Here is a 14,916-nt window from a genome sequence, read left to right as displayed (position 1 = left end):
GGTTTAGGCAGCAGCCCTGCTCTTGATGCTTCCAGCTGATCTCTTCAAAGCCCTGCGAGTTTGCTGGACCTTTTAGCCTAGGTTATGCCAGCCTGGTGTCCACGGCAAGCACAAAACAGTGCACCTTTAGACGAAGGGCTCGATGAGGATGGGATTCGAACCCATGCATGCAGAGCACAATGGATTAGCAGTCCATCGCCTTAACCACTCGGCCACCTCATCCACAGCAAGCTTGCGAGCTTTGATTTTGGGAGCTGCATGTCACAAGCAGAAACTTGAGGAAAAGACACAAGCAGGATGCCGTTTCTCACCTCCTAATAGAGCACCTTGCTTCCGTGCTGTCAATTCATTGTGACAAAAGCTTCATTCTTCCTTTTCTGCCAAGGGTATAATCAAATGTTACAAATGCAATCAAGGGTGTAAAGCAAGTCACAAGTAGTAATGCTCACCAACTTTGCTGCAGACACGCAGTCTAACGGCATGGAATTAGGAAGCGTCAACAGGTGCAAAATGTCATGTATTCCCCATCTTTTTTTTTCACTTTCTGCTGTTCCTTTTTTATTGGCTCTAGATGATGAACTGTGCCCGCGTCAAGAGAAATTCGCCTGGATGGAGCCACTCTTTTGCCAGGACATTCAGAGATGTAGCTCAACCATCAATTTCAAGTCTACACTTTTCTCCTACCTGGCTGGCATTTTTACATGAATGCAAAGTGTTTGACTGTGGTTGGGGTCCCAAAACTCTTGTCACCGCTTCAGTATCTGTTCCCTTTGACTTCACCTCGGGCAATGATTCATTTGGTTAAAAGACACATGCAGGATGTCTTTCCACAAATAGTCATATTCACAAACTCCTCTTGGCGATCATGAATTCAAACGTCAAGGGTGGAGGATGTATGAAAAATGGCAGCGTTCCTATTTTTCTTCCCCATCTTTGTTCATTTTCAGCCTGTTGATTAGCTCTAGATCAAGGACTCTGTGTTCTTCCAAAAACAGGAGGATGTCTGCCTGCTGTCTTCCAAGGGACAAATGAAAAGTTAGAAGCGTAAGAAACGGTCTGAAGCAAGATGCAGATAGTTTTCTTCCCCAAATCTTTTTGCCCGCATGCATTTCATCTTCACAGGAGTGGAAGCCAAAAGATGGGCAAATTGGTTTTTCCCACCTTCTTTTATTTTCGGTCCATTGTTTGATTCTAGAGCACAGACTCTGCCTGTTTAAAATAAGATTAGGTGGGATTGGCCCACTGTTACCTCTTGACTTCACAAGAGATATCTGAGTTGTAGCCTTGGCTCTTAAACCTTTTAGCAAAAATGAAGCAATGTACAAAGCTGGAAAGTTTTCAAGCTACTCGTAAGCTGGTTTTTCTTGGCACCAAACAGCTAAGAAAAATAAGCAATGAAAAAAGAAGAAAAAGAAAAAAACAACAACTTTTGGAGGAGTGATGAGTTCAAAAGGACGTTGCATAGTCTCCTTTGCTATCTCCCCCTCTGCCTTTCATGCTGCGTTAGAGATTTTGAAGCTTGATGTGCGTAACATTTGTCAAGAAGTTCCTCACAACTGTTCTGTGCCTGTGCTGACACAAGTCTGCCTTTGGCACGAGCACAGTGTCCGGGTGTGGTGCTGTGGCTTAGTTGGTTAAAGCGCCTGTCTAGTAAACAGGAGATCCTGAGTTCGACTCTCAGCAGCGCCTTTCTTTGGCTGCAGATTAAGCCTTTGAAAAGGTTTTAAGAGTGGCCTCGGGAGCTTTTTGCCACAATGGCATGGTTTAGGCAGCAGCCCTGCTCTTGATGCTTCCAGCTGATCTCTTCAAAGCCCTGCGAGTTTGCTGGACCTTTTAGCCTAGGTTATGCCAGCCTGGTGTCCACGGCAAGCACAAAACAGTGCACCTTTAGACGAAGGGCTCGATGAGGATGGGATTCAAACCCATGCATGCAGAGCACAATGGATTAGCAGTCCATCGCCTTAACCACTCGGCCACCTCATCCACAGCAAGCTTGCGAGCTTTGATTTTGGGAGCTGCATGTCACAAGCAGAAACTTGAGGAAAAGACACAAGCAGGATGCCGTTTCTCACCTCCTAATAGAGCACCTTGCTTCCGTGCTGTCAATTCATTGTGACAAAAGCTTCATTCTTCCTTTTCTGCCAAGGGTATAATCAAATGTTACAAATGCAATCAAGGGTGTAAAGCAAGTCACAAGTAGTAATGCTCACCAACTTTGCTGCAGACACGCAGTCTAACGGCATGGAATTAGGAAGCGTCAACAGGTGCAAAATGTCATGTATTCCCCATCTTTTTTTTTCACTTTCTGCTGTTCCTTTTTTATTGGCTCTAGATGATGAACTGTGCCCGCGTCAAGAGAAATTCGCCTGGATGGAGCCACTCTTTTGCCAGGACATTCAGAGATGTAGCTCAACCATCAATTTCAAGTCTACACTTTTCTCCTACCTGGCTGGCATTTTTACATGAATGCAAAGTGTTGGACTGTGGTTGGGGTCCCAAAACTCTTGTCACCGCTTCAGTATCTGTTCCCTTTGACTTCACCTCGGGCAATGATTCATTTGGTTAAAAGACACATGCAGGATGTCTTTCCACAAATAGTCATATTCACAAACTCCTCTTGGCGATCATGAATTCAAACGTCAAGGGTGGAGGATGTATGAAAAATGGCAGCGTTCCTATTTTTCTTCCCCATCTTTGTTCATTTTCAGCCTGTTGATTAGCTCTAGATCAAGGACTCTGTGTTCTTCCAAAAACAGGAGGATGTCTGCCTGCTGTCTTCCAAGGGACAAATGAAAAGTTAGAAGCGTAAGAAACGGTCTGAAGCAAGATGCAGATAGTTTCCTTCCCCAAATCTTTTTGCCCGCATGCATTTCATCTTCACAGGAGTGGAAGCCAAAAGATGGGCAAATTGGTTTTTCCCACCTTCTTTTATTTTCGGTCCATTGTTTGATTCTAGAGCACAGACTCTGCCTGTTTAAAATAAGATTAGGTAGGATTGGCCCACTGTTACCTCTTGACTTCACAAGAGATATCTGAGTTGTAGCCTTGGCTCTTAAACCTTTTAGCAAAAATGAAGCAATGTACAAAGCTGGAAAGTTTTCAAGCTACTCGTAAGCTGGTTTTTCTTGGCACCAAACAGCTAAGAAAAATAAGCAATGAAAAAAGAAGAAAAAGAAAAAAACAACAACTTTTGGAGGAGTGATGAGTTCAAAAGGACGTTGCATAGTCTCCTTTGCTATCTCCTCCTCTGCCTTTCATGCTGCGTTAGAGATTTTGAAGCTTGATGTGCGTAACATTTGTCAAGAAGTTCCTCACAACTGTTCTGTGCCTGTGCTGACACAAGTCTGCCTTTGGCACGAGCACAGTGTCCGGGTGTGGTGCTGTGGCTTAGTTGGTTAAAGCGCCTGTCTAGTAAACAGGAGATCCTGAGTTCGACTCTCAGCAGCGCCTTTCTTTGGCTGCAGATTAAGCCCTTGAAAAGGTTTTAAGAGTGGCCTCGGGAGCTTTGTGCCGCAACGGCATGGTTTAGGCAGCAGCCCTGCTCTTGATGCTTCCAGCTGATCTCTTCAAAGCCCTGCGAGTTTGCTGGACCTTTTAGCCTAGGTTATGCCAGCCTGGTGTCCACGGCAAGCACAAAACAGTGCACCTTTAGACGAAGGGCTCGATGAGGATGGGATTCGAACCCATGCATGCAGAGCACAATGGATTAGCAGTCCATCGCCTTAACCACTCGGCCACCTCATCCACAGCAAGCTTGCGAGCTTTGATTTTGGGAGCTGCATGTCACAAGCAGAAACTTGAGGAAAAGACACAAGCAGGATGCCGTTTCTCACCTCCTAATAGAGCACCTTGCTTCCGTGCTGTCAATTCATTGTGACAAAAGCTTCATTCTTCCTTTTCTGCCAAGGGTATAATCAAATGTTACAAATGCAATCAAGGGTGTAAAGCAAGTCACAAGTAGTAATGCTCACCAACTTTGCTGCAGACACGCAGTCTAACGGCATGGAATTAGGAAGCGTCAACAGGTGCAAAATGTCATGTATTCCCCATCTTTTTTTTTCACTTTCTGCTGTTCCTTTTTTATTGGCTCTAGATGATGAACTGTGCCCGCGTCAAGAGAAATTCGCCTGGATGGAGCCACTCTTTTGCCAGGACATTCAGAGATGTAGCTCAACCATCAATTTCAAGTCTACACTTTTCTCCTACCTGGCTGGCATTTTTACATGAATGCAAAGTGTTTGACTGTGGTTGGGGTCCCAAAACTCTTGTCACCGCTTCAGTATCTGTTCCCTTTGACTTCACCTCGGGCAATGATTCATTTGGTTAAAAGACACATGCAGGATGTCTTTCCACAAATAGTCATATTCACAAACTCCTCTTGGCGATCATGAATTCAAACGTCAAGGGTGGAGGATGTATGAAAAATGGCAGCGTTCCTATTTTTCTTCCCCATCTTTGTTCATTTTCAGCCTGTTGATTAGCTCTAGATCAAGGACTCTGTGTTCTTCCAAAAACAGGAGGATGTCTGCCTGCTGTCTTCCAAGGGACAAATGAAAAGTTAGAAGCGTAAGAAACGGTCTGAAGCAAGATGCAGATAGTTTCCTTCCCCAAATCTTTTTGCCCGCATGCATTTCATCTTCACAGGAGTGGAAGCCAAAAGATGGGCAAATTGGTTTTTCCCACCTTCTTTTATTTTCGGTCCATTGTTTGATTCTAGAGCACAGACTCTGCCTGTTTAAAATAAGATTAGGTAGGATTGGCCCACTGTTACCTCTTGACTTCACAAGAGATATCTGAGTTGTAGCCTTGGCTCTTAAACCTTTTAGCAAAAATGAAGCAATGTACAAAGCTGGAAAGTTTTCAAGCTACTCGTAAGCTGGTTTTTCTTGGCACCAAACAGCTAAGAAAAATAAGCAATGAAAAAAGAAGAAAAAGAAAAAAACAACAACTTTTGGAGGAGTGATGAGTTCAAAAGGACGTTGCATAGTCTCCTTTGCTATCTCCTCCTCTGCCTTTCATGCTGCGTTAGAGATTTTGAAGCTTGATGTGCGTAACATTTGTCAAGAAGTTCCTCACAACTGTTCTGTGCCTGTGCTGACACAAGTCTGCCTTTGGCACGAGCACAGTGTCCGGGTGTGGTGCTGTGGCTTAGTTGGTTAAAGCGCCTGTCTAGTAAACAGGAGATCCTGAGTTCGACTCTCAGCAGCGCCTTTCTTTGGCTGCAGATTAAGCCCTTGAAAAGGTTTTAAGAGTGGCCTCGGGAGCTTTGTGCCGCAACGGCATGGTTTAGGCAGCAGCCCTGCTCTTGATGCTTCCAGCTGATCTCTTCAAAGCCCTGCGAGTTTGCTGGACCTTTTAGCCTAGGTTATGCCAGCCTGGTGTCCACGGCAAGCACAAAACAGTGCACCTTTAGACGAAGGGCTCGATGAGGATGGGATTCGAACCCATGCATGCAGAGCACAATGGATTAGCAGTCCATCGCCTTAACCACTCGGCCACCTCATCCACAGCAAGCTTGCGAGCTTTGATTTTGGGAGCTGCATGTCACAAGCAGAAACTTGAGGAAAAGACACAAGCAGGATGCCGTTTCTCACCTCCTAATAGAGCACCTTGCTTCCGTGCTGTCAATTCATTGTGACAAAAGCTTCATTCTTCCTTTTCTGCCAAGGGTATAATCAAATGTTACAAATGCAATCAAGGGTGTAAAGCAAGTCACAAGTAGTAATGCTCACCAACTTTGCTGCAGACACGCAGTCTAACGGCATGGAATTAGGAAGCGTCAACAGGTGCAAAATGTCATGTATTCCCCATCTTTTTTTTTCACTTTCTGCTGTTCCTTTTTTATTGGCTCTAGATGATGAACTGTGCCCGCGTCAAGAGAAATTCGCCTGGATGGAGCCACTCTTTTGCCAGGACATTCAGAGATGTAGCTCAACCATCAATTTCAAGTCTACACTTTTCTCCTACCTGGCTGGCATTTTTACATGAATGCAAAGTGTTTGACTGTGGTTGGGGTCCCAAAACTCTTGTCACCGCTTCAGTATCTGTTCCCTTTGACTTCACCTCGGGCAATGATTCATTTGGTTAAAAGACACATGCAGGATGTCTTTCCACAAATAGTCATATTCACAAACTCCTCTTGGCGATCATGAATTCAAACGTCAAGGGTGGAGGATGTATGAAAAATGGCAGCGTTCCTATTTTTCTTCCCCATCTTTGTTCATTTTCAGCCTGTTGATTAGCTCTAGATCAAGGACTCTGTGTTCTTCCAAAAACAGGAGGATGTCTGCCTGCTGTCTTCCAAGGGACAAATGAAAAGTTAGAAGCGTAAGAAACGGTCTGAAGCAAGATGCAGATAGTTTCCTTCCCCAAATCTTTTTGCCCGCATGCATTTCATCTTCACAGGAGTGGAAGCCAAAAGATGGGCAAATTGGTTTTTCCCACCTTCTTTTATTTTCGGTCCATTGTTTGATTCTAGAGCACAGACTCTGCCTGTTTAAAATAAGATTAGGTGGGATTGGCCCACTGTTACCTCTTGACTTCACAAGAGATATCTGAGTTGTAGCCTTGGCTCTTAAACCTTTTAGCAAAAATGAAGCAATGTACAAAGCTGGAAAGTTTTCAAGCTACTCGTAAGCTGGTTTTTCTTGGCACCAAACAGCTAAGAAAAATAAGCAATGAAAAAAGAAGAAAAAGAAAAAAACAACAACTTTTGGAGGAGTGATGAGTTCAAAAGGACGTTGCATAGTCTCCTTTGCTATCTCCTCCTCTGCCTTTCATGCTGCGTTAGAGATTTTGAAGCTTGATGTGCGTAACATTTGTCAAGAAGTTCCTCACAACTGTTCTGTGCCTGTGCTGACACAAGTCTGCCTTTGGCACGAGCACAGTGTCCGGGTGTGGTGCTGTGGCTTAGTTGGTTAAAGCGCCTGTCTAGTAAACAGGAGATCCTGAGTTCGACTCTCAGCAGTGCCTTTCTTTGGCTGCAGATTAAGCCCTTGAAAAGGTTTTAAGAGTGGCCTCGGGAGCTTTGTGCCGCAATGGCATGGTTTAGGCAGCAGCCCTGCTCTTGATGCTTCCAGCTGATCTCTTCAAAGCCCTGCGAGTTTGCTGGACCTTTTAGCCTAGGTTATGCCAGCCTGGTGTCCACGGCAAGCACAAAACAGTGCACCTTTAGACGAAGGGCTCGATGAGGATGGGATTCGAACCCATGCATGCAGAGCACAATGGATTAGCAGTCCATCGCCTTAACCACTCGGCCACCTCATCCACAGCAAGCTTGCGAGCTTTGATTTTGGGAGCTGCATGTCACAAGCAGAAACTTGAGGAAAAGACACAAGCAGGATGCCGTTTCTCACCTCCTAATAGAGCACCTTGCTTCCGTGCTGTCAATTCATTGTGACAAAAGCTTCATTCTTCCTTTTCTGCCAAGGGTATAATCAAATGTTACAAATGCAATCAAGGGTGTAAAGCAAGTCACAAGTAGTAATGCTCACCAACTTTGCTGCAGACACGCAGTCTAACGGCATGGAATTAGGAAGCGTCAACAGGTGCAAAATGTCATGTATTCCCCATCTTTTTTTTTCACTTTCTGCTGTTCCTTTTTTATTGGCTCTAGATGATGAACTGTGCCCGCGTCAAGAGAAATTCGCCTGGATGGAGCCACTCTTTTGCCAGGACATTCAGAGATGTAGCTCAACCATCAATTTCAAGTCTACACTTTTCTCCTACCTGGCTGGCATTTTTACATGAATGCAAAGTGTTTGACTGTGGTTGGGGTCCCAAAACTCTTGTCACCGCTTCAGTATCTGTTCCCTTTGACTTCACCTCGGGCAATGATTCATTTGGTTAAAAGACACATGCAGGATGTCTTTCCACAAATAGTCATATTCACAAACTCCTCTTGGCGATCATGAATTCAAACGTCAAGGGTGGAGGATGTATGAAAAATGGCAGCGTTCCTATTTTTCTTCCCCATCTTTGTTCATTTTCAGCCTGTTGATTAGCTCTAGATCAAGGACTCTGTGTTCTTCCAAAAACAGGAGGATGTCTGCCTGCTGTCTTCCAAGGGACAAATGAAAAGTTAGAAGCGTAAGAAACGGTCTGAAGCAAGATGCAGATAGTTTCCTTCCCCAAATCTTTTTGCCCGCATGCATTTCATCTTCACGGGAGTGGAAGCCAAAAGATGGGCAAATTGGTTTTTCCCACCTTCTTTTATTTTCGGTCCATTGTTTGATTCTAGAGCACAGACTCTGCCTGTTTAAAATAAGATTAGGTGGGATTGGCCCACTGTTACCTCTTGACTTCACAAGAGATATCTGAGTTGTAGCCTTGGCTCTTAAACCTTTTAGCAAAAATGAAGCAATGTACAAAGCTGGAAAGTTTTCAAGCTACTCGTAAGCTGGTTTTTCTTGGCACCAAACAGCTAAGAAAAATAAGCAATGAAAAAAGAAGAAAAAGAAAAAAACAACAACTTTTGGAGGAGTGATGAGTTCAAAAGAACGTTGCATAGTCTCCTTTGCTATCTCCTCCTCTGCCTTTCATGCTGCGTTAGAGATTTTGAAGCTTGATGTGCGTAACATTTGTCAAGAAGTTCCTCACAACTGTTCTGTGCCTGTGCTGACACAAGTCTGCCTTTGGCACAAGCACAGTGTCTGGGTGTGGTGCTGTGGCTTAGTTGGTTAAAGCGCCTGTCTAGTAAATAGGAGATCCCGAGTTCAACTCTCAGCAGCGCCTTTCTTTGGCTGCAGATTAAGCCTTTGAAAAGGTTTTAAGAGTGGCCTCGGGAGCTTTTTGCCACAATGGCATGGTTTAGGCAGCAGCCCTGCTCTTGATGCTTCCAGCTGATCTCTTCAAAGCCCTGCGAGATTGCTGGACCTTTAAGCCTAGGTTATGCCAGCCTGGTGTCCACGGCAAGCACAAAACAGTGCACCTTTAGACGAAGGGCTCGATGAGGATGGGATTCGAACCCATGCATGCAGAGCACAATGGATTAGCAGTCCATCGCCTTAACCACTCGGCCACCTCATCCACAGCAAGCTTGTGAGCTTTGATTTTGGGAGCTGCATGTCACAAGCAGAAACTTGAGGAAAAGACACAAGCAGGATGCCGTTTCTCACCTCCTAATAGAGCACCTTGCTTCCGTGCTGTCAATTCATTGTGACAAAAGCTTCATTCTTCCTTTTCTGCCAAGGGTATAATCAAATGTTACAAATGCAATCAAGGGTGTAAAGCAAGTCACAAGTAGTAATGCTCACCAACTTTGCTGCAGACACGCAGTCTAACGGCATGGAATTAGGAAGCGTCAACAGGTGCAAAATGTCATGTATTCCCCATCTTTTTTTTTCACTTTCTGCTGTTCCTTTTTTATTGGCTCTGGATGATGAACTGTGCCCGCGTCAAGAGAAATTCGCCTGGATGGAGCCACTCTTTTGCCAGGACATTCAGAGATGTAGCTCAACCATCAATTTCAAGTCTACACTTTTCTCCTACCTGGCTGGCATTTTTACATGAATGCAAAGTGTTTGACTGTGGTTGGGGTCCCAAAACTCTTGTCACCGCTTCAGTATCTGTTCCCTTTGACTTCACCTCGGGCAATGATTCATTTGGTTAAAAGACACATGCAGGATGTCTTTCCACAAATAGTCATATTCACAAACTCCTCTTGGCGATCATGAATTCAAACGTCAAGGGTGGAGGATGTATGAAAAATGGCAGCGTTCCTATTTTTCTTCCCCATCTTTGTTCATTTTCAGCCTGTTGATTAGCTCTAGATCAAGGACTCTGTGTTCTTCCAAAAACAGGAGGATGTCTGCCTGCTGTCTTCCAAGGGACAAATGAAAAGTTAGAAGCGTAAGAAACGGTCTGAAGCAAGATGCAGATAGTTTCCTTCCCCAAATCTTTTTGCCCGCATGCATTTCATCTTCACGGGAGTGGAAGCCAAAAGATGGGCAAATTGGTTTTTCCCACCTTCTTTTATTTTCGGTCCATTGTTTGATTCTAGAGCACAGACTCTGCCTGTTTAAAATAAGATTAGGTAGGATTGGCCCACTGTTACCTCTTGACTTCACAAGAGATATCTGAGTTGTAGCCTTGGCTCTTAAACCTTTTAGCAAAAATGAAGCAATGTACAAAGCTGGAAAGTTTTCAAGCTACTCGTAAGCTGGTTTTTCTTGGCACCAAACAGCTAAGAAAAATAAGCAATGAAAAAAGAAGAAAAAGAAAAAAACAACAACTTTTGGAGGAGTGATGAGTTCAAAAGGACGTTGCATAGTCTCCTTTGCTATCTCCTCCTCTGCCTTTCATGCTGCGTTAGAGATTTTGAAGCTTGATGTGCGTAACATTTGTCAAGAAGTTCCTCACAACTGTTCTGTGCCTGTGCTGACACAAGTCTGCCTTTGGCACGAGCACAGTGTCCGGGTGTGGTGCTGTGGCTTAGTTGGTTAAAGCGCCTGTCTAGTAAACAGGAGATCCTGAGTTCGACTCTCAGCAGCGCCTTTCTTTGGCTGCAGATTAAGCCCTTGAAAAGGTTTTAAGAGTGGCCTTGGGAGCTTTGTGCCGCAATGGCATGGTTTAGGCAGCAGCCCTGCTCTTGATGCTTCCAGCTGATCTCTTCAAAGCCCTGCGAGTTTGCTGGACCTTTTAGCCTAGGTTATGCCAGCCTGGTGTCCACGGCAAGCACAAAACAGTGCACCTTTAGACGAAGGGCTCGATGAGGATGGGATTCGAACCCATGCATGCAGAGCACAATGGATTAGCAGTCCATCGCCTTAACCACTCGGCCACCTCATCCACAGCAAGCTTGCGAATTTTGATTTTGGGAGCTGCATGTCACAAGCAGAAACTTGAGGAAAAGACACAAGCAGGATGCCGTTTCTCACCTCCTAATAGAGCACCTTGCTTCCGTGCTGTCAATTCATTGTGACAAAAGCTTCATTCTTCCTTTTCTGCCAAGGGTATAATCAAATGTTACAAATGCAATCAAGGGTGTAAAGCAAGTCACAAGTAGTAATGCTCACCAACTTTGCTGCAGACACGCAGTCTAACGGCATGGAATTAGGAAGCGTCAACAGGTGCAAAATGTCATGTATTCCCCATCTTTTTTTTTCACTTTCTGCTGTTCCTTTTTTATTGGCTCTAGATGATGAACTGTGCCCGCGTCAAGAGAAATTCGCCTGGATGGAGCCACTCTTTTGCCAGGACATTCAGAGATGTAGCTCAACCATCAATTTCAAGTCTACACTTTTCTCCTACCTGGCTGGCATTTTTACATGAATGCAAAGTGTTTGACTGTGGTTGGGGTCCCAAAACTCTTGTCACCGCTTCAGTATCTGTTCCCTTTGACTTCACCTCGGGCAATGATTCATTTGGTTAAAAGACACATGCAGGATGTCTTTCCACAAATAGTCATATTCACAAACTCCTCTTGGCGATCATGAATTCAAACGTCAAGGGTGGAGGATGTATGAAAAATGGCAGCGTTCCTATTTTTCTTCCCCATCTTTGTTCATTTTCAGCCTGTTGATTAGCTCTAGATCAAGGACTCTGTGTTCTTCCAAAAACAGGAGGATGTCTGCCTGCTGTCTTCCAAGGGACAAATGAAAAGTTAGAAGCGTAAGAAACGGTCTGAAGCAAGATGCAGATAGTTTCCTTCCCCAAATCTTTTTGCCCGCATGCATTTCATCTTCACGGGAGTGGAAGCCAAAAGATGGGCAAATTGGTTTTTCCCACCTTCTTTTATTTTCGGTCCATTGTTTGATTCTAGAGCACAGACTCTGCCTGTTTAAAATAAGATTAGGTGGGATTGGCCCACTGTTACCTCTTGACTTCACAAGAGATATCTGAGTTGTAGCCTTGGCTCTTAAACCTTTTAGCAAAAATGAAGCAATGTACAAAGCTGGAAAGTTTTCAAGCTACTCGTAAGCTGGTTTTTCTTGGCACCAAACAGCTAAGAAAAATAAGCAATGAAAAAAGAAGAAAAAGAAAAAAACAACAACTTTTGGAGGAGTGATGAGTTCAAAAGGACGTTGCATAGTCTCCTTTGCTATCTCCTCCTCTGCCTTTCATGCTGCGTTAGAGATTTTGAAGCTTGATGTGCGTAACATTTGTCAAGAAGTTCCTCACAACTGTTCTGTGCCTGTGCTGACACAAGTCTGCCTTTGGCACGAGCACAGTGTCTGGGTGTGGTGCTGTGGCTTAGTTGGTTAAAGCGCCTGTCTAGTAAACAGGAGATCCCGAGTTCAACTCTCAGCAGCGCCTTTCTTTGGCTGCAGATTAAGCCTTTGAAAAGGTTTTAAGAGTGGCCTCGGGAGCTTTTTGCCGCAATGGCATGGTTTAGGCAGCAGCCCTGCTCTTGATGCTTCCAGCTGATCTCTTCAAAGCCCTGCGAGTTTGCTGGACCTTTTAGCCTAGGATATGCCAGCCTGGTGTCCACGGCAAGCACAAAACAGTGCACCTTTAGACGAAGGGCTCGATGAGGATGGGATTCGAACCCATGCATGCAGAGCACAATGGATTAGCAGTCCATCGCCTTAACCACTCGGCCACCTCATCCACAGCAAGCTTGCGAGCTTTGATTTTGGGAGCTGCATGTCACAAGCAGAAACTTGAGGAAAAGACACAAGCAGGATGCCGTTTCTCACCTCCTAATAGAGCACCTTGCTTCCGTGCTGTCAATTCATTGTGACAAAAGCTTCATTCTTCCTTTTCTGCCAAGGGTATAATCAAATGTTACAAATGCAATCAAGGGTGTAAAGCAAGTCACAAGTAGTAATGCTCACCAACTTTGCTGCAGACACGCAGTCTAACGGCATGGAATTAGGAAGCGTCAACAGGTGCAAAATGTCATGTATTCCCCATCTTTTTTTTTCACTTTCTGCTGTTCCTTTTTTATTGGCTCTAGATGATGAACTGTGCCCGCGTCAAGAGAAATTCGCCTGGATGGAGCCACTCTTTTGCCAGGACATTCAGAGATGTAGCTCAACCATCAATTTCAAGTCTACACTTTTCTCCTACCTGGCTGGCATTTTTACATGAATGCAAAGTGTTTGACTGTGGTTGGGGTCCCAAAACTCTTGTCACCGCTTCAGTATCTGTTCCCTTTGACTTCACCTCGGGCAATGATTCATTTGGTTAAAAGACACATGCAGGATGTCTTTCCACAAATAGTCATATTCACAAACTCCTCTTGGCGATCATGAATTCAAACGTCAAGGGTGGAGGATGTATGAAAAATGGCAGCGTTCCTATTTTTCTTCCCCATCTTTGTTCATTTTCAGCCTGTTGATTAGCTCTAGATCAAGGACTCTGTGTTCTTCCAAAAACAGGAGGATGTCTGCCTGCTGTCTTCCAAGGGACAAATGAAAAGTTAGAAGCGTAAGAAACGGTCTGAAGCAAGATGCAGATAGTTTCCTTCCCCAAATCTTTTTGCCCGCATGCATTTCATCTTCACTGGAGTGGAAGCCAAAAGATGGGCAAATTGGTTTTTCCCAACTTCTTTTATTTTCGGTCCATTGTTTGATTCTAGAGCACAGACTCTGCCTGTTTAAAATAAGATTAGGTGGGATTGGCCCACTGTTACCTCTTGACTTCACAAGAGATATCTGAGTTGTAGCCTTGGCTCTTAAACCTTTTAGCAAAAATGAAGCAATGTACAAAGCTGGAAAATTTTCAAGCTACTCGTAAGCTGGTTTTTCTTGGCACCAAACAGCTAAGAAAAATAAGCAATGAAAAAAGAAGAAAAAGAAAAAAACAACAACTTTTGGAGGAGTGATGAGTTCAAAAGGACGTTGCATAGTCTCCTTTGCTATCTCCTCCTCTGCCTTTCATGCTGCGTTAGAGATTTTGAAGCTTGATGTGCGTAACATTTGTCAAGAAGTTCCTCACAACTGTTCTGTGCCTGTGCTGACACAAGTCTGCCTTTGGCACGAGCACAGTGTCCGGGTGTGGTGCTGTGGCTTAGTTGGTTAAAGCGCCTGTCTAGTAAACAGGAGATCCTGAGTTCGACTCTCAGCAGCGCCTTTCTTTGGCTGCAGATTAAGCCCTTGAAAAGGTTTTAAGAGTGGCCTCGGGAGCTTTGTGCCGCAATGGCATGGTTTAGGCAGCAGCCCTGCTCTTGATGCTTCCAGCTGATCTCTTCAAAGCCCTGCGAGTTTGCTGGACCTTTTAGCCTAGGTTATGCCAGCCTGGTGTCCACGGCAAGCACAAAACAGTGCACCTTTAGACGAAGGGCTCGATGAGGATGGGATTCGAACCCATGCATGCAGAGCACAATGGATTAGCAGTCCATCGCCTTAACCACTCGGCCACCTCATCCACAGCAAGCTTGCGAGCTTTGATTTTGGGAGCTGCATGTCACAAGCAGAAACTTGAGGAAAAGACACAAGCAGGATGCCGTTTCTCACCTCCTAATAGAGCACCTTGCTTCCGTGCTGTCAATTCATTGTGACAAAAGCTTCATTCTTCCTTTTCTGCCAAGGGTATAATCAAATGTTACAAATGCAATCAAGGGTGTAAAGCAAGTCACAAGTAGTAATGCTCACCAACTTTGCTGCAGACACGCAGTCTAACGGCATGGAATTAGGAAGCGTCAACAGGTGCAAAATGTCATGTATTCCCCATCTTTTTTTTTCACTTTCTGCTGTTCCTTTTTTATTGGCTCTGGATGATGAACTGTGCCCGCGTCAAGAGAAATTCGCCTGGATGGAGCCACTCTTTTGCCAGGACATTCAGAGATGTAGCTCAACCATCAATTTCAAGTCTACACTTTTCTCCTACCTGGCTGGCATTTTTACATGAATGCAAAGTGTTTGACTGTGGTTGGGGTCCCAAAACTCTTGTCACCGCTTCAGTATCTGTTCCCTTTGACTTCACCTCGGGCAATGATTCATTTGGTTAAAAGACACATGCAGGATGTCTTTC

At 44.6% G+C, this 14,916-nt stretch overlaps 14 non-coding genes across 14 annotated transcripts; 6 read left to right on the top strand and 8 right to left on the bottom strand.

Moving 5' to 3' along the window:
* Positions 1–140: 140 nt before the first annotated feature.
* TRNAS-GCU (transfer RNA serine (anticodon GCU)) lies at positions 141–222 on the bottom strand. The gene has a single exon. It is a non-coding gene; the product is annotated as a tRNA-Ser (tRNA).
* Positions 223–1,615: 1,393 nt separating this feature from the next.
* On the top strand, positions 1,616–1,689 carry TRNAT-AGU (transfer RNA threonine (anticodon AGU)). Its single transcript has one exon. It is a non-coding gene; the product is annotated as a tRNA-Thr (tRNA).
* Positions 1,690–3,376: 1,687 nt separating this feature from the next.
* Positions 3,377–3,450, top strand: TRNAT-AGU (transfer RNA threonine (anticodon AGU)). Its single transcript has one exon. It is a non-coding gene; the product is annotated as a tRNA-Thr (tRNA).
* A 212-nt stretch (positions 3,451–3,662) lies between these two features.
* Positions 3,663–3,744, bottom strand: TRNAS-GCU (transfer RNA serine (anticodon GCU)). Its single transcript has one exon. It is a non-coding gene; the product is annotated as a tRNA-Ser (tRNA).
* A 1,393-nt stretch (positions 3,745–5,137) lies between these two features.
* On the top strand, positions 5,138–5,211 carry TRNAT-AGU (transfer RNA threonine (anticodon AGU)). The gene has a single exon. It is a non-coding gene; the product is annotated as a tRNA-Thr (tRNA).
* A 212-nt stretch (positions 5,212–5,423) lies between these two features.
* Positions 5,424–5,505, bottom strand: TRNAS-GCU (transfer RNA serine (anticodon GCU)). The gene has a single exon. It is a non-coding gene; the product is annotated as a tRNA-Ser (tRNA).
* Positions 5,506–6,898: 1,393 nt separating this feature from the next.
* Positions 6,899–6,972, top strand: TRNAT-AGU (transfer RNA threonine (anticodon AGU)). Its single transcript has one exon. It is a non-coding gene; the product is annotated as a tRNA-Thr (tRNA).
* Positions 6,973–7,184: 212 nt separating this feature from the next.
* On the bottom strand, positions 7,185–7,266 carry TRNAS-GCU (transfer RNA serine (anticodon GCU)). Its single transcript has one exon. It is a non-coding gene; the product is annotated as a tRNA-Ser (tRNA).
* Positions 7,267–8,945: 1,679 nt separating this feature from the next.
* TRNAS-GCU (transfer RNA serine (anticodon GCU)) lies at positions 8,946–9,027 on the bottom strand. Its single transcript has one exon. It is a non-coding gene; the product is annotated as a tRNA-Ser (tRNA).
* Positions 9,028–10,420: 1,393 nt separating this feature from the next.
* On the top strand, positions 10,421–10,494 carry TRNAT-AGU (transfer RNA threonine (anticodon AGU)). Its single transcript has one exon. It is a non-coding gene; the product is annotated as a tRNA-Thr (tRNA).
* A 212-nt stretch (positions 10,495–10,706) lies between these two features.
* Positions 10,707–10,788, bottom strand: TRNAS-GCU (transfer RNA serine (anticodon GCU)). Its single transcript has one exon. It is a non-coding gene; the product is annotated as a tRNA-Ser (tRNA).
* A 1,679-nt stretch (positions 10,789–12,467) lies between these two features.
* TRNAS-GCU (transfer RNA serine (anticodon GCU)) lies at positions 12,468–12,549 on the bottom strand. The gene has a single exon. It is a non-coding gene; the product is annotated as a tRNA-Ser (tRNA).
* A 1,393-nt stretch (positions 12,550–13,942) lies between these two features.
* Positions 13,943–14,016, top strand: TRNAT-AGU (transfer RNA threonine (anticodon AGU)). The gene has a single exon. It is a non-coding gene; the product is annotated as a tRNA-Thr (tRNA).
* Positions 14,017–14,228: 212 nt separating this feature from the next.
* TRNAS-GCU (transfer RNA serine (anticodon GCU)) lies at positions 14,229–14,310 on the bottom strand. The gene has a single exon. It is a non-coding gene; the product is annotated as a tRNA-Ser (tRNA).
* Between the last annotated feature and the right edge of the window lie 606 nt (positions 14,311–14,916).

The sequence above is a fragment of the Staurois parvus genome, unplaced genomic scaffold (genome assembly GCF_062004578.1).
Source record: "Staurois parvus isolate SC_StPar_1 unplaced genomic scaffold, SC_StPar_1.0 ptg000020l, whole genome shotgun sequence".
Classification (NCBI taxonomy): domain Eukaryota; kingdom Metazoa; phylum Chordata; class Amphibia; order Anura; family Ranidae; genus Staurois; species Staurois parvus.
The sequence above is the reverse complement of the archived record's forward strand: the minus strand, read 5'-3'. Positions and strand labels throughout refer to the sequence as shown.